Genomic DNA, 17022 nt, shown 5'->3' on the forward strand with positions numbered 1-17022 from the left:
GATGACGATCCAGACGACCCTCGACCGCACTGATGTTGCAGGGGAGGAGGTTACCCTGCTGCCATCCTTGATGTCGCGGACGGTTTTCACGGCTTCAAACGGGCCGATGCCGAAAAGCCGAAGGGACGCTAACACGTCCTTCACCAAAGCGACCACAGAAGAATCACTCATATGCGTAACCGTTTGGCTTCTCCAGTTCAAACGCATATTTACGAGCCGCCTGTTGGCAAACCGATGCGAAGTTGCGGTGAAGACACTCCGTTGCAGATATCAGTGACTTCAATTGGTCGTAGTTTTGACCTTTGGCGTTCGAAGGTAAAATAGATTTTCCGTAACTTGACTTAAAATGCTTCTGTGCGAACTGGACGTCTGTTCAGAGTCAATAATACTACGGCTGCTGAGTGCTTGTACCCTCACTCAGAGCTTGTGCAGAGCGCTTGAGTGCTTGTGCCTTCACTTGTAACCCGCTCCTTCACTTGTAACCCGCTACTACAAATAACAGCTTGCCCTCAAGAAAGCTAATTCCGCTTCACCAATGTCCGATAGCATGCGTTTGCAACTACAGACTTTACGGTAACAAGAGCGAACACCGCTCGTACAACGTGCCCAACTGCATTCGTGAATGTCAGCGAGACACCATAAATTAAAATTATTAGTGCTGCGTTTTGAATAGCACAAATGAACATAGCGCCAGATGGCCACCTAAACGTATGCACAGCACGAACACGAAAAGGTAGGTGGTAGAGACAAAATCGAATTTTGACCTCCACGCAAGGGTGGTCAGGAGACAGATCATTGGGCCACTCCTGTCACCGCTCCTGAGCGTTCATTAGCTCGTGTATCGGGCATGTATTAGTAATAATGTCAGCTGCAACGGTAAATAAAAGAAGAGTTGAGACCTTCAGCAGCAGCAATAATTTTTCATTCCCCGACCACCCAGGAAAGTAACATTCAGGCAATATACAGAAAGCCATTCGCCACCAAGTGTCAGTTACTCTTTGTAAGATGCAAATAAAGAGAAAGAAATGAGCAAATAAAGTGCACCTTCTGGAAAAAAACACGTCATTAGTGCGGAAGCAGTGAGGTCATCAACAACACAAATTGTGGGAGGGTCTGAGGGGACAGATCCACGCAGTGTGGTCTAATTCACGGCGCACCCGCAGAGGTGTACGGAAGAAAGCGATATTGCCAAGGCTTCATAAAACAGCTCATCAAGGGGATACAAAAAAAAATGCAAAAAAAATGGCTGCGGCTTAGCTCAACTAACCCTGGATATGCAAAGCGAAGGCTTGACGTATCCTAGTTAAGTCTTGGTTTCACTAGGTCAACCTTTCATCTAGCTGTGGGTATTCGTTCAAAGCCTTCCTCTGCCTGCGGTTGTGCTCCCGCTTCTAGCGTTTTCCGAGCCCAGCAGCTCGCCGGTCGACACCTGCTGGGTGGGCAGACGCCGCCTGCCGACATCGGCTCATGGCGCAGCTGCACCAGGTCTTCGGCTCGCCCAAGGCTCGGCGCGAAGAGGGGAAAGCAGAGAGCCGCGTACAACACGCGCATGGCGCGCGAAATCGGGATTCCATTGAAATACGAACCGCGGAGAGCGTAGCTTTGAGCACATGCCACGCATCCTGGCGCCGGGGCTGCGTATGAGCATTGAGGCATTGAGTAAAGCTGGAATTGGTGGCTGCCGGTACCACCTGCGGATAACGGGTTAAGAAAAACGGTAATAATAATGATGCAAAATAATAAAGTGATATGGTATTGGTGAAATAGAATACAAATAACATAAATAAAGAAAGCCACAGGCTTAGAAGAAACAAGGGAGAAAAGAAGGGAGAAAAAAGACACACGAAGGCGTGTCGAAATGAAATGTAAACAAGGATAAACCAGGAAAGGATGAGGAGTGTTTGTTGCGGAAGAGGTAATCCACGGATAGCACCTACTAGCGCGACACCATCGGACCCAGGGAGGGGCCGAAGAGAAATCGGCATTTAGTCACAGAACCACCAGAACTGTGCAGGTGCAGCGCCGACTCAGTCAATCAAACTCGAGTTAAATTGACTTTTGATGTGTTGTGGTGATGTTAGACTATCATCCCGGGGTGAGGGGAGGGGTGTGTGAAAACCGTTCCTCTTTCTCCTGGCTGATGGAGCGAACCCAGCACACCCTCCACGGTGATGGGTTCGGTCTCGTCCTCACCTCACCAGTGAAAGGGACCGACGTCTGCCCGGTCTTGTTTAAATGCCGGTTGTTGTTGGGAGGACGTCCTCGGTTCGTTTCGTTGTTCCGTTGGGTGGTCCAATGTTGCTCAAGACCGGAGGATGAACTGGCACCATCCACGGTCTTGTGTGTCGCCCTTGCGCCTGCACTCTTCTTGTCCGCGAAGAGAACCGGATCAAATTCTCCTCTCAAAGAAACGAGCACACGGGACAGGCCTAGCTGGGGATGAGGAGTATGAGCTCAAAGTTAGGCTGGAGTTTCAAAAATTCCTAAAGAAAACTGCATAATAAGCAGGTCTTCGTATCGACAGAAGGGTGTGGAACGGGGAAGAGATGACGCCGTCCAGAGGTTCATAAATTTAGTCAAATCATCCAACACTCCTAGTGAACCTTTGTCTTTTACTATTTCTGGTTTGGCTTCTACGACTCTTTTATTCTGTCTCTTTGCGAGATCGCCTCTAAATTATTTCTTGAAGGAGCATTATTTCAAGTAATGGTCAATGTTTTCCGCCGCTTCTTCACTGATTATTGTGCCTTGGGCCAAATCGTGAGAAATAGAACCGGAACCGGCAATTTCCAGTCAACCCTTGAGTTGCAAAGTGATTAGCTGGGGAGTGGTCGGAAATATGTTTATTATTTATAATCCACTTATACAGCGGCGCATCTCTGCTGTCCACTGACCAACTTTCATTCCATTTCTCGTAAGCGTGTTTTCTTATTTATGAACCTCTTTGAAATGGAAACTTCCAAATGCGTGCCACTTTTAACTTCTTTTGCCAACTCGTCTGCAATTTAATTTCCGTATATCCCGCTATGAGCTTCAACATACGTAAAATGAACTATGAATTACGAAAATGCCGCTCAGTAGACCGGTATTTTCTTGTCATGTGATTGTTAATTTCATTTTTATTCACCGGGTTCACCAACGCCCTCAAAAATGAAAGGCTATCTCTGAGAATTCGAATACATTTTCAAAACGTTTGTCCATATTCAATTGCCTTAAGGATTGTCACTCCTTCTGCTTCGAAGTTGTCACAATACTTTGGTAACTTTATTTCGCTGGCATCAATTCGATTTCTGCCTCTTTGAGAAACGCAAATGGTGCCCCAACCAACTTCCTCCTCACTCTCTGATCCATCTCCGTAGGTCCCTGACCGCCCGTGTGTCGAAGGGAACACTGGTCATTTCGCTCAGATGCCGTTTCAACGCGTCACATTTGCTCTCTCTGGAATTCAGTCTCCTTCCCATCGAATGGTTCTCACTCATGTAAAATTCCATATGCACCGGGCAGCTGCACGGGTGGCGCCACCACTCGGCGCTCCCCTTGCTAATGGAGTGAGCCAGTGCACTAGACTACGCAGACGTTTTGCCGTTTTTGCTTCGGTCCTTTTGTGGCGGCGCCCCAGCAGCTTGCGTCGTCTGCTGCCGCAAACGGGCACGCTCCAGGAACGATGACGCTGGGGCTGAGCCACGAGTGGCGAGTGCTGACCACGCGCTTGCGGTGCGCGCTGGGCACGATGTGGAATAAAGCGGGGACCCCAGTTTGGGTCCACGGCGCTGTAGCGTGCAGACGTGCGTCTTCTCATCTCTCTGTCGCCGTCGCGACACTTTGAATGTTTTGGTGTTGTTGTGAGCGGATATGTGCCGCAAAAAGAAGTGTAGACCGATGTGTTGAGATGCAATAAAGGCTACGTGAACTTGTCCGACGCTTCTAAGGTTGGGTATGGGCTACAATGGCATGAGCGCGTTTTGCAGCGATCTACGCATCGCTCCACCCGATCTGAGTGCGAAAACTACTATTATTAGTATCCATTTATTCTTGAAGGCACTCACGGCTACGTAAGCTTATTGGACGCTTCTGAGGTTAGGAATCACTTTTTGCAGCGCTCTGCGCCTGGCTCCACGTGATCTGGCTAGGAATAAAGCTATTAATATTGAGGGAGACGCCAAGGGCAGCCGTCACCCAGAAGACACGTCGCAGAAGCAGTGGAAGCAGCGGGGTTATTCTGAGCAGGTTTATTCTCTCTTACCGGTGGACAAAGAAGGAGGCTTTGCAGTGTTTCCTTCGGATGCGTACAAATGTAAAGTACGAGAGGCGGTAGCGTCTGTATGGGCTCCCCACCGAGATGTTTCTCTGATAAAACTAAAAACTCAGATAAAAAAGCTGTGCAATACGCTAAGTCTTACAAGTGTTGTAAAGGCGATGGATAGATGCAAAGATGACTTTTTAAGCATCCTTTTCAGTGCGAAGACCCACAAGGTCGGAGTACCTTTTAGAACCATTGTGTCTGAAACTGGAACATGGCAGCGATGCCTAGCAAAGTTTTTACAAACTAATCTTAATTGTTTAGCCCTTGACGACCCTTTTATAGTACGCAACTCGGACGAAATTTTAGAGTTTATTAACAAAATCTGTGACAAAGATTCATATCAGGCCTTCTCTGTTGCTCCACTGCGTTGCTCCACTGCGTAGAAGAAAGCATTGACAGGTTTGGTTCCGTTGCCTTTCAGAATGCGTGTTGTGTCCCGGTTGATGGTTTTCTAAAACTTCTGTCCTTTTACCTGAAGTCTACATATGTGCAGTTCGAGGGAGTGCCTCATCTCCAAAAGCAAGGAGTGTGCATAGGGTCTTGCATAGCTCCCGTGTTTAGCGATTTATTTTTAGCACACACTAAACTTTTTAACACCCTTAAAGGTGCTAAAAGGGTGCACTCAACATTTTGCACCCTTTTTGCACCTTTTAAGGACTAAAACATTGCTCCGGCACCCAATCATGAGGGTGCCACATATTAAGGGGTGTAAATCTTAACATTTTTACACCCTTTAAGGTGCAAGGAGGGTGTACTGAACATTTTGCACCCTTTTTGCACCTTTCAAGCACCCAAATATTGCTCGGGCACCCCACCTCGAGGGTGCCGAAATTCAGGGGTGTAATCAACAGTTTCATAGGGTGCTACGACCGTTAAAGGGGTGCTAAAAAGCATTTCTTCTCGATTGGGCTGTTACCACGGCACCTTATCGTTAGGGTGCCTAAAAGAACGGTGTGTGAATGCAAGCATGCAAAATTGCACAAAAACAGGCTGAATGTTTAAACCGCACATTGCACTATTTCACCGCCCGTTGAGAGAATAAATATGAACTCTCCACATAGACCAGGGGAAAGGCTCTAAAATTGCTGTTCGTAAATTGAACAAAACGTGCTGAATGTTTAAATTCCACTCTGCACTAATCTACTGCTTCGAGTGTATCACAAGGTTCGTTTCGATGTCTGGGTGCACGGGAAGGAAAGGCTACAAAATGCCTCTTGTAGTCCTATAAATAAAACTTTTACACGAGGCATCGGTGTCCTCAACGAAATCGAATTTACCTAAGAATTTGTTCCCGTATTATTATGCCCCGGGCAAAAATTCCAACAAGACTTTCTTGTTGGGCTCACAGCACGCCTGTGGGGCCAATACGAAGTTCTGTCGGCACTCTATCGTTCCAATAGCCTAGTCTTCCAACAGGGAGTTTAACCTTGATGGCGTTTGTGGGGCCAATAAGAAGCTCTGTCGGCACTCTATCGTCCCAACAGCGTAGTCTTCCAACAGGGAGTTTAACCGTGATGGCGTTTACCGGCTCGCCAACACGATAAGTCAACGCCAACAGACGCCTCGTTCGTAATCAGCGGCGCGAGCGCGCCATCAGACAGAACCGACAGACGCCCTGAAGGTGGTTTTTAGGGCCTAAACAGCAGCGTCTATGTGTCTGGCATAGACGCTAGACGTCAACGTTTGTGTTCTGAATTTTCCCTTCAGTAAGTAACAGTCAGACGGACGATAACATAACTATGTGAAGATATGCTTTGGCTCGTACCACGGCAAGCGCAATCGTTTGTGGCTGCAGCCTCGGTTGCTCTTCGTCCACAACAAACTGAATCGGCTGTACAGCTTTCTTCGAGGGCGTGTATGCAGGGGTTCTATCTTCCTTTTTTGCGCAGGCCGACGGGGGCGGTCGTGTAAAATCATTTTCGCTCGTCGCTGCCGTAGGGTTGCCACCTTCCTGGTTTTGGACCGGCCCGACCGGTTTTTTAAACAGCGGGCCGGTTGCCGGTCCATATCTAAAACCAGCCGTCATCAGCCGGTTTTTTGGCTTTTGTGCCGTGATTATGCCCGTTTTGGCGTTTTATAAGCGTCAATTCAACAACTAAGACGATAAATACGTGTCGACACAAGCTGCGCAAAGACACGCGAGCAGAGAAAATACGCGGGCGAGCGCGCTGCCTCAGATGGAGGGGGACCTAAGGGAAGAACAAAATAACGAAATTCTACCGCCGCGGTCAGCAATTGCGGTTACTTTTCAGTGAAGCACATGCAGAGCGATTAACCAAGCTCTCAATCACTTTCAGTACAAACGTTATGTTGATTTCTCTCTAAGAAAACACTACAATAAATGGCACTGCATGTTAAAAAACATGGCGTCTTTTTTCAACACAATCCCCCCTCCCCCCCCCCCCCCCCCCCCCGGAAGGCCCGTTTTTTTTTTTCGGGGAAAGGTTGTAACCCTACGCTGCTGTTCTGCCTACCTGCTTGCTGTACCTATTACGTCGCCGCCACCGCAAATCCCCACTTGTTACAAACTCAGAGGTTTTCGCACTGTTAGCAGTCGTTTTACACGATGGGTTTGATGCGCCTGACATGCCAGGAGTGACATCGCTTGTAGTATTAGAGCGACGTTGCTTGTCTGCAAGACGGTGCCGGTCAAACAAGCGTTATCAACGCCATAATTCTAACGGCACATTCCATTTATTTCGTGGCTGCCGTGGCTTGCGCAGAAAAGGTCGGGTTGACTGCGATAGCTTTTCTTGAGTCAAATAATGGAGCTTTGGCTCAATCGCTTGCAGCGCTAGCAATGCGGCCTCGTCTGCAAGACCGGTGCGTGAGAAACAAGCGTTAGGACAGCCAGAATTTCAAAAATGCAGCATAAACTAGACCATCGTTAAAGGAGGCGATGACTAGACACAAGCAACAATATTCGTTGACAACTTACGTAAGTATAGAGTTGTTCTAGGCGCCTCGAACACCGCCCGCCGACAGAGCTGTTTGTTAACGCGTCCGTTTACTGTTTTGTAGGTCAATGGTTCGATTCCTCGTCGAACGTGTTTTTTTTTTTTTTTTTTTTACGTGAGGGTTTCATTAGCTCCTTTTTTAACGACCAGGGTAAGCACCTGTTCCTTGCTTTCTATCACGCCGACATTTACCGCCCTCTTCCTAAACCCAAAGTAGCTCGTTTTCTCGCACGTTCTCTCTTGAGAAGCCCGCCGTGAAAACAAAACCAAAACAAACGTCAAACCTCTTTACAATATCAGTATATATGTCAATTACTTTATGTGTATTCACTTTTTGTGTTTAAAAACCTTAAATTTAAGTTATAAACACATTTCAGACTTTGAAAGCAGAAAGATAATTACCAACATTACAGTAGTAACACAATTTTCGTCAAACATAGAGATGCTGCATTTGAAGTCTGGCAACTATCTCTCACTTTTGTGTGTGTTTTTTTATGGCGTTTTGTTCCGAGTGGTTGGTGGCGTGATTTAATCTGTTTTATCTATTTCAAGCTTAAATCATAGTTATAGAAGCTTTATGGGTGATGTCTACCCTTCTAACCTACGCGTGTGTTGAACATGGGGACCCCGGAAGAACGATCATCGCCGGATAAAATACTGCGCGTCAAAAGTGGATGACATTGCATCAGAACCACGACCGGCTTTGTCGTGATCAGAACAAAGCGTGTTCGTGTGTCCGCGAGATGAAGACGACAGTGAAGGAAAATTTTACGTTGGAAACATCGTTTTTGCTCGGGTAAGTACGCATTTTTTATTATTCTGTATTTGGTTGGAATGAGTTCTGGTGTTTATGGGTCAGTAATTCGCTAGACCCCCATCTCGTTTGCTCTGAGAGCCTACGTGAGTTAGTATACTTGTTTGGCGCCCAGTCCACCGTTTCTGCAGAAGTCAGCATCAATTTACGCTGAAGCTAGACCTTGGCTACGATGCTCGCGCTATGGTACACGGCTGCTAATAATTTCACATCACGCAAGGCTCTTTAACACCGGGGCGTTTGTTTATGTGTCTCTCAAACAGTGCCTTTGCGGTTGCCGATCGCAGTCGCAATTTCGCGTGAGTGGCACAACGCTGTGATTAGTCCTCCCTCGTGAATACCCGCGGTATACCAAGAAATAACATGAACAGGAGGTTCCCTGGAAGTGCATGTGAAAACGCGTACACGTGATTCCATGGCTGGCGTCTCGTAGGTGTTGTGAAATCTCTCCCCCCCCCCCCCCCCCTTCACGAATTCCGTGCAGTGCGCTTCGCAGCTATTGCGCTCGCGAGACCGGCGACCGTACGCCTCGCGGTCTTCGGGCCGCGATATGTGTGCTGTTCTCGTGAAGCTCGACAACAGCGAAATTGCCGTACTCGCTCGCCAACGCGCCCCGACAGCGTACGCGTCGACCGGGTGCTGACGGAGTTGTGCTGGAAGAAAAGCAGGCAAGAGATGAGGGCGCATGAGGTGTAGTTAAACATGAGAATTTACAAAGTGCAAGGTGGAGAAAATAGTATGCAAGGGCCGGAAACGGTGAGAGAGTTCGGGCCGCGCGCCAGCGAGCGAGTGCGGTAATTTACGTTGCCGAGTTTCACGAGTCCGGCACGAATATGACGACGCCCGTCTGAGAGTTCATAGAGGTATAGAATTCACATACGTGCAAATTGAAGGTGAAATGCGCGCATGTGGCCTCGCAGGGAGTTAGCATAGTCTCGGGGTAGTGGGGGAGATTTCACAACGCCTACGAGGCGCCTGCCGATTCTGTCAGAGTAGCTCTCGGGAAGTCTGGGGCTTGATATCAGAGGCATATGTATTGTTTAAATTAGTGCAGAAAATTGAGCCAATTCGCAAGTTCTCATTTTCGCAAAACCGCAGGCCATACAGAGACTAACAAGAAAGCTGTAGGCACTCACTCAACTCGATTTATATTGGAGAATTGAACGTGCAGATACAAGTCAGACATTGAAATGGAGGAGCCTCAACTATCACACACCAGTTCCGATTGAAAGCAAGGGATACAGATGAGCTGCTAGCATGCGTTCCATGCAAATTAGCTCAGTAGCTAGCTTTGCATATATCATGCATACCCCACTCACAGTACCTGCGGGTCTAATAAATACATTCTTACTGTGACCTAAATTTCACTTGGGGTGTTCCGGGAATGTTCTTATTAGTGCCTTGGAGGTTACTGTCTTTAAACGATTAAAAATCTACTTGATGTAAGCATTCGTGCTTTGTGTGTGCTCTTCTTGTATTTCAACAAGTGTCAGCACACTCACAGATTATGCACCTGCAGGTGCTGCTGCTGGCTGTCCTGGGTCAGCTGCCTTCCAGTCCAGTTTCAAAGGCTTTGCCAGGGCCTCCCTTGGCCAACCGACACTGCACCTGCTGTACCCAAGTACTGCCTGGCCTTTCGTTGGTGCTCCGTACGCTTTGCCGCCAGGAATGGTCATTCATCCATCATCTGGCCGCTTGGACCACCCGTTCAGAAGTCAGCGCATTTGCTCGACACATCGGTCCAGGCACTGCTGCCATATCGGTGCACCCACCGATTATGTATTTTCAGGTTAGTTATTGCATGTTGTGGAACTTGCCATGATGTATACCTGTTAGCAGTGCTGTGGCCTCTGATTATTTGAAACATTTTCATGAAGCAGTGCTGTGCGTATGGAGCGTGTCATTGCTTAGCAGAGATATTAAGAGAATCTGGGGCTGACGACTAAAGGGCAAGAAGAGAAATTGAACTGACTTTGAAGCAAGTATTCGTATGTAATCAAGCCAAGCAAACATTTAGGATCTTTCGATATGGTTTTAAACTTGCAATACAAACTGGTCTACTTCAGATCATACTGGTAATAATCATACTATACCGAAAAGTACATCCCGCAGTCTGTAGAATTCTGACAGCGCTTTTTTCGCAGTCTCTCATGACAGGCACTAATCTCAATGGTTGGAAGATAGTCGAGGTAGCACCAGTCTTTAAATCAGGAGACGGTACTTCACCATTAAATTTCCCTAACAAGCACCATATGCAAGGTCAGGAAACATTTCATCCACTCTCAGGTCGCTAATTATTTATAAAATCACAATATCATATTCGAGTATCACCACGGTGTTCACAAGGGTTACCTGAGAAACACAACTTTCAGGATTTGTTCATGATCTACATTGATCCATTGACACAGGCTTACAAACTGCGGTAGTTTTTCTCAATTTTTCTAAAGCATTCAATCGCATTGCACACCACAGACTACTTCTCAAACTTCACCCTAATGTCCTCACTTGAGCAAAAGATTTTCATTCTTCTCAAATGCAGTTTACTTCTAATAACTATATACTTCTTTTGCTCGTGCCACTTTGTTGTCCCCCCAGGCAGGTTGCTTGGTCTATCTTCCATGTTGCATATCCTCCCATGTAGGTCTATTTGCAGATGATGTTGTAATTTATCACACAATTTCTTTCAACTACTACCGTCAATGCTTTCAATCTGATCTTAACACAATTAACTCCTGGTGCTGCAAATGGCTAATGTCGCTTATCTCTAAAACAAAGTGCATGACTTTAACGGTGGCAAGTCTCGGATTGTAAATACTTACTTCATTAACAACAGCCTGATTACCTCTTGAGACAAAGGTGTTTTGGTAGGCCGGTAGGGGAGGGGGGATTGCATGGTGGATTTCAAAAGGTACATCGATTGGGAAAATAAGACGTGTGATTAATATTTTCATTTGCACTCCAAAACTCGCTTTATTTCATATGTTTAACCCACTGCCGCGGCTAGGGTGGTGTGCTGTGGAGGTGAATGTCGGTTAGATACCGCTTGGTGTAGCCGCTTTTCAGATGGAGGCAACACGTAAAGACGCCCGTGTTTGGAGATTTCGATGCGCACAAAAATACTCAGATGGTCAAAATTAATGCGAAGCCTTCCCCTACAGTGCTCCCCATATCCCAAGTGTAGCTTTGGCGTGTTAAACCACCGTTTTTTTTTTGCATGTTTTTGGTATAGTACCAGCTGCTGTAGCAGGTGCAACTTAAAGGTAAAATTATACATAATGTTTCCAAGAGCTAAATATAAAGGCCATATTGAAGTGCGTTTATGGGTCTATCTCATAGCAGTAGTGAAAGGTTATATACTCTGGTGCAGGTTAAGAACGCCAATGGCTCATGTGGTGTATTTCAGTGTTTGACGGAATGCCGTGTAGGCAGGTAAAAGCATTATTGCAGTGATGAAACGTAGGTCACTGACCAAGTCAAGAAAGCCATTTAACGGTTTGTTGCTTGTTCACGGTGAGCATGTGTCGTGGAAAACGAAGCTATATATTGGGCATTACGCGGCGCAATGAGTTTGCATAGATATGGTGCAGATTGCCATCCATTATGTTGATAATGTTGGGCGTCGTCTGAACAATGAGGGACTCGAGCAGTAATCGAGAAGATAGATTGCACTCAGTTGTCAGTAATTTTGTCTTGTTCCAGTCGACCACGTGTCCCGTCCTCTCACGGTGCTCTGCCAGTGGACTTGTTTTTGCATGGCCCTTGTTCACTTCGTTCCAGTGCTGCATTAATCTTCTGTGCAGATTGCCCGCTTCGCCAATGTACACTGATTTGCATTCAGCGCATGGAATCTAATAAACAATACCCGGAAGCTTGGAGCGTGAGAGGGGGTCTCTCACGCTGACAATGTCAGAACGCAGCTTGCTAGTGGGCACATGCACAATGTATGCACTGCGTGTCTTGAAAATGTGTGCGAGAGTTTCACCGATGTGTGGGACGTAGGTAATTGCTGCACGTTTTGATGCAGTCGTTGTCCTGAATATAATGCCTAAAGCATTATATTCAGAAAGAAGCGAAGAGGGCGACTAGCAAGAATCCACATTGACATTAGCAGGCAGAAGCGTCCACAAGGCCTGTGTCAAAACGTGCTGCAATTCTCGTCCTACACATCAATCAAACTTTCGCACGCATTTTCAAGAAACACATTGTGCACATCGTGCAGGTGCCCACTAGCAAGCTATGTTCTGACATTGTCAGCGTGAAAGACCCCCTCTCACGCTTCAAGCTTCCAGGTGTTGTTTATGTTTTGAACAAAAAAAGTGCCATTTAAACGTGACACCTCCTTCCTTGCCGATTTCTGATGCCTGATTGTTCAGTTTGTGGGGATACGTTTAGCAGATTGCTCACATGTCTGATGTGTATTTGTGCTTGAGCAGTCAAACGCTGATGTTATCAGTGAAGTAGGTGAAAATTGTAGTTTGATTGTAGTTGCGTGCAGATTACCTACATTGTGTTAATTCGTAGAAAAGCAAAATTGAGGTAACCCTGCTAACTGTTCCGCATTGCAGCATTTTATTATGCGAACGTTAAGGAGTTCAGCTGCTTGTTAAAGGTGAAATAAACAGTGGTACAAAAAGAAGAGCATCTACTAAACAGAAATATCTTCACAATCGCAGGATGCCAACGGTCCGCCTACCAACTTGTGTCCTGCATCGTTTCTGCTGGCTGGAGCGGTTCATGGAGCATTTTCCAGCTTCTCAAAGTTTGTGGTCAAGCGCTCCTCCAAGTGAAAGATGCCGCAGAGGGATCTTTTGTTTTAATGCCACAATTTCACGTGCTCAGCAGCAAATTTACTCGTAAGGCTTTTTAAATATTCATCACCCAAGAGGGCATGTTACCTTCGTCTTCGGTGGAATGTGTCTGCACTCAGGTTATTTGTGACAGAAACAAGTGGACCACGTCATGAGAGTCATTGAAGCCTTGTTGATTGTGCATGCTTCTGAAATGACATTTTCATTAAGCTGAATACTTTCCACATATTACGATTTGTGAACAAATTATGGTAAAAGTCATGATTAGTTGTACTACACGGCAGGAAGGAAATGCCAACATACGTTTTAAGCACCTCTGATATTTCAGATCGTTGGCTGGTGAGCAATAAAACGAAACTGAAATTTTTTTAAAGTAAAATCAAATATTCGTTGTCACCAGTGCATGACCATAGTAAAAGCTATCTAGTCACCAAATTTAGAATTAGACACGAAATGCCAAGAAAAATAGGGAAATAAACTAGACAGCTGGCTACAATAAACCAATTCGTAAAATTCCTCAATGTCTATCAAGTGATGATTCAGGCGGGTTAGTTAAGATGTCAGTGGGTTTACACACCCAACTTGCCGGGAAGCACATGAGCTCCCAATATTAACATGTTTTTAGTGAATACCGTCTTCCTTCATTAAGCTGCTTTGCACATTGATTCCAGTCTGATAAATGTCCTGAATTTTTGTTATGATCAATCTTTGTATGAGAACCATATATTTTTATATGATGTCGCTGTGTATTTCTGAAACTGTATCTAGTCACTAATTCCAATTTGTCGTGGTCAGGTTTTTTCAACTAATTCGTAGCTTTTTTAACAATTATGGTATATTTTGTGTGCCTAAAGGAATGCCTCATTGCATGTTTAGCCTATGTAGTGTTGAAAGCGGACATTTTGCTTCAAAGTGGAATGTCGGGCTAGCAACAAGGTACTTCGCGTGCTGCTCACTTTCATTCATGCCATTATTTTTTATATTATCATTTAAAATTAAAAGCCAACCAATTTGCTGTCGTTTTAATTTTGTCACCTACTTTATACTTTCTTTTTTTTTGAACTTTGTGTAAGGATTGACTATCCATATTTTTATGATACCAAGGCGTTGGACTGGGCTAGCTGGTACATGTTTGAATGGATGAAAAACCATAGGAAAACCCAGGACACAGAAGAGAACGACGGGACAAACTTGTGCCGTCATTCTGTTTTAACTGTTTCCTGTGTTTACCACTGGTTTTTTATGCATTCAAACATTTTTTATGAGTTTGTTGAACAGTGATTAGTTTAGGTGTGTTCAAACAATTGTTGGCTGCGAAGGCTCCCTGTAGCATTTGTATAAGTGCTCTCTGCTTTTTTTTTTGAGCCAATACCCCACCACCAGTCTTCATGAGGTGGTCTTTTGTAGAAATAAGTTGAAATAAATATTTGTTTGCATTGCTTTACATGTTTTGAAAGAATTTCTTGTTCATTCTTGTTTCATTCAACCCCGTTTCAGAATCCTGCTTAAGGCATTTCCTCTGTTATTTTTTTTCAGAACCAGGAAGGGTGCTCATCCTCGGTTCTTGCTGAAGCAGCAGTATCCATACTTCACACGTGAGCTCTGAACACACAGTAATTATGGTATGAAACATTCTACCAGTATAAGCCTGCTTTGTAGACGTCATTGTAGATGTCAAAGCTCTTGACAGTGTAGTCCAATGTCTGGTGTAACGGGCAATGTCTACAACTTGTAAAAATTAATTTTGTGGCTATAATGTTTGTGATTATTTTAAAATGCACGTCAACTACTATTTAGAATCGCTGTCTAAATTGGCAGCCATTTTCCTGGTGAATACAGAAAGTGAAAAAGCGCATGTGTAGAGATTTCAGTGCACCTTAAATGTCCCAAATTTGCTAAAGCTAATCCGAAGCCCTCCTTGTGGTGCACTTCATATCCCATGTACAGTTTTGCGTAAAAACAGCTAAAAATTTATGATCAATTTAAACTTATTTTAATGTTTTTAAATGCAAATATTCTCAGTTTAAGCTGCCATATTTAGAGTAAAATATTTTGTAACAATTATATAGCTACCAAAGGTTTACAGAAAAGCTTTTTGCTTTTGGTTGTGCACCTTCGTATCAAAAGAAAAATGTTGTTAAGAAAGGCAGAAGAAACCCAACTATGGAAATTAGCAAACCCTAAAGCTGCGGATAGAATGAATGTTTTGTAGAGAATCTTTTGCTGATTTCAGTTCTAGTCAACTCTAAAAAAGTCTATCGACGTAGAATGCTTACCGTGAGGCACCTCGTAATACTAGCCAAAACTAATGGGCCCTGGCTGTTGGCTTTTCATTTGCAACAGTGACAAATGACCCCACATCTACCGGCAGGGACATAATGCAAGGCACCATGTACAAGCTAGCCTCATGATAAAATAATGTTTTCTGAACAATGGCATTACATTTCAACCATGGGCTTCACCAGGGAACTTGTATGCATTGTTCTGTGATGTTTGCAGTTCTTGTTATTGCTATGTGGGGTCATTTAGTCTAAAGGTATGTTTATAAAACTCCAAATACCACCAAACCTTGCAAGTGCTGTACCATATGAATATTTTTCCGTAAAGCAAAAAGAATAATGCAAACGAAAATAAATGGCTTGGGTACCCAACTTTTGTAAGTAGATTATGAGCCGCAGTACGGAGGGAACTATATTATGAGCCGCATTACGGAGGAAACTATACATTTTGCATTTGGTCTTCCTTGATATTGAACCTTCCTGCTCAGCTCAAGAATAAGGCACTAAACATTGCAGGTAGCTACCTTGATTGGAAGTTTGATGCAATACTAAGAAGCCAAGGGTTTTAAGGTTCAAGGAAGTTTTGTGTGGTTGAAGTGTTGCACACCTAATTGCTTTCACTGCACAGCATGGTTAGGCTCTGCAGTGAATCTCGAAGGATGTGTACTGCAGTTCAGCAAAGTGAACATATAATTGTTTTTTTACGAAGTTTTGGGTAATCAACTAGCTCTAAAGTTATAACTGTACTGAGATGTGGCTCCTGACTTTTTAAATTGATGTTTTAACAATCGGTGACACAAGTTCAAGGAAATTATCAGCTGATGTTGAGCTTCAATGGAATGTCTCACAGAACCGAGCTTGGAAAGCACGAATGTTTCATACCATAATCGTGTGTGATATTGTGCAATATGTGGTCTCACACCTGCTGCACCTGTGAACCGAGGATGACGCACCCGTTTTGTACCCCTTTAGGTGGGTGCTTTTGCAGAATATGCTCCTACAGATTGGGGTGCTAAGTAGCACCCTAGGATACTTTTAGGCTGAAAAGGGTGTTTATAAGGCACCTGTCTTCTGGGGTGCTTCACAGAGGGTGCTCCTGCGGCGACAAAATCCAAGCACCCTAAAGGGCGTAAAATATTCAGTTTTTAGGGTGCTCCTGCGGCGACAAGCTGAAGCACCCTTTTGGGCGTAAAAATTTTTAGTGTGATGTCTTGTGACAGAAGCCTCTCGGCAGGACTAGAGGCAAGCAATGCCGTGCGGGTGTTTCGATACGTGGATGATTTCCTAATTGTCGTTTATTGTGAGCCTGATGCCCTGAACGCGAGTGTGTGAATGTCCTGACTGTGTTTCGAGAGGGTTTGCATCCACTTGACCTGACGTACGAACTTACGGTGGGAAGGGGGGGGGGGGGGCAATTGCGATTTTTAGATATCCGGATTACATTTCGCAATGATGGTGTCTGCTGGAAACTCCTTCTACCATACAACTCCGCCCATTCGAAGATTGTGAGAAGGGGAATAGTCACTCTGTGCTTCAAGAATGCCCTTGAAAAGTCATGTCCGCACCTTACTGCCGCCAGCTTCTACGGCCAGGTGGAACGCCTGCAGAGCGCTGGCTACCCGGTGCCGGTGCTCTCCTCCGTTGCAGAAGGGTTACTCGGAGGACTGCGTGGGAAAACTCAGCCTCGTGCTGATCCTATGGAAGGCAGGCAGAAGGTTGCGGTGATCCCCTACATGCACCAACTTTCCCATAACTTGAGGAAAATGGCCCAGCGCTCAAATGTGAAGGTCGTTTTTTCCGCCCCAAACAAGCTTTTGAAGGTGAAAAAAACCAGCGAAAAAGACGGAAGACGTAGAAGAGA

At 45.2% G+C, this 17022-nt stretch overlaps 1 long non-coding RNA gene across 1 annotated transcript; it reads left to right on the forward strand.

Moving 5' to 3' along the window:
- Positions 1 to 7971: 7971 nt before the first annotated feature.
- On the forward strand, positions 7972 to 14326 carry LOC144161004 (uncharacterized). The gene is made up of 3 exons (XR_013320469.1): positions 7972 to 8056; positions 9594 to 9863; positions 12748 to 14326. It is a non-coding gene; the product is annotated as an uncharacterized LOC144161004 (long non-coding RNA).
- Positions 14327 to 17022: the final 2696 nt, after the last annotated feature.

The sequence above is a fragment of the Haemaphysalis longicornis genome, unplaced genomic scaffold, assembly GCF_048455015.1.
Source record: "Haemaphysalis longicornis isolate Haplotype H1 unplaced genomic scaffold, Haemaphysalis longicornis Haplotype H1 scaffold_11, whole genome shotgun sequence".
Classification (NCBI taxonomy): Eukaryota; Metazoa; Arthropoda; class Arachnida; order Ixodida; family Ixodidae; genus Haemaphysalis; species Haemaphysalis longicornis.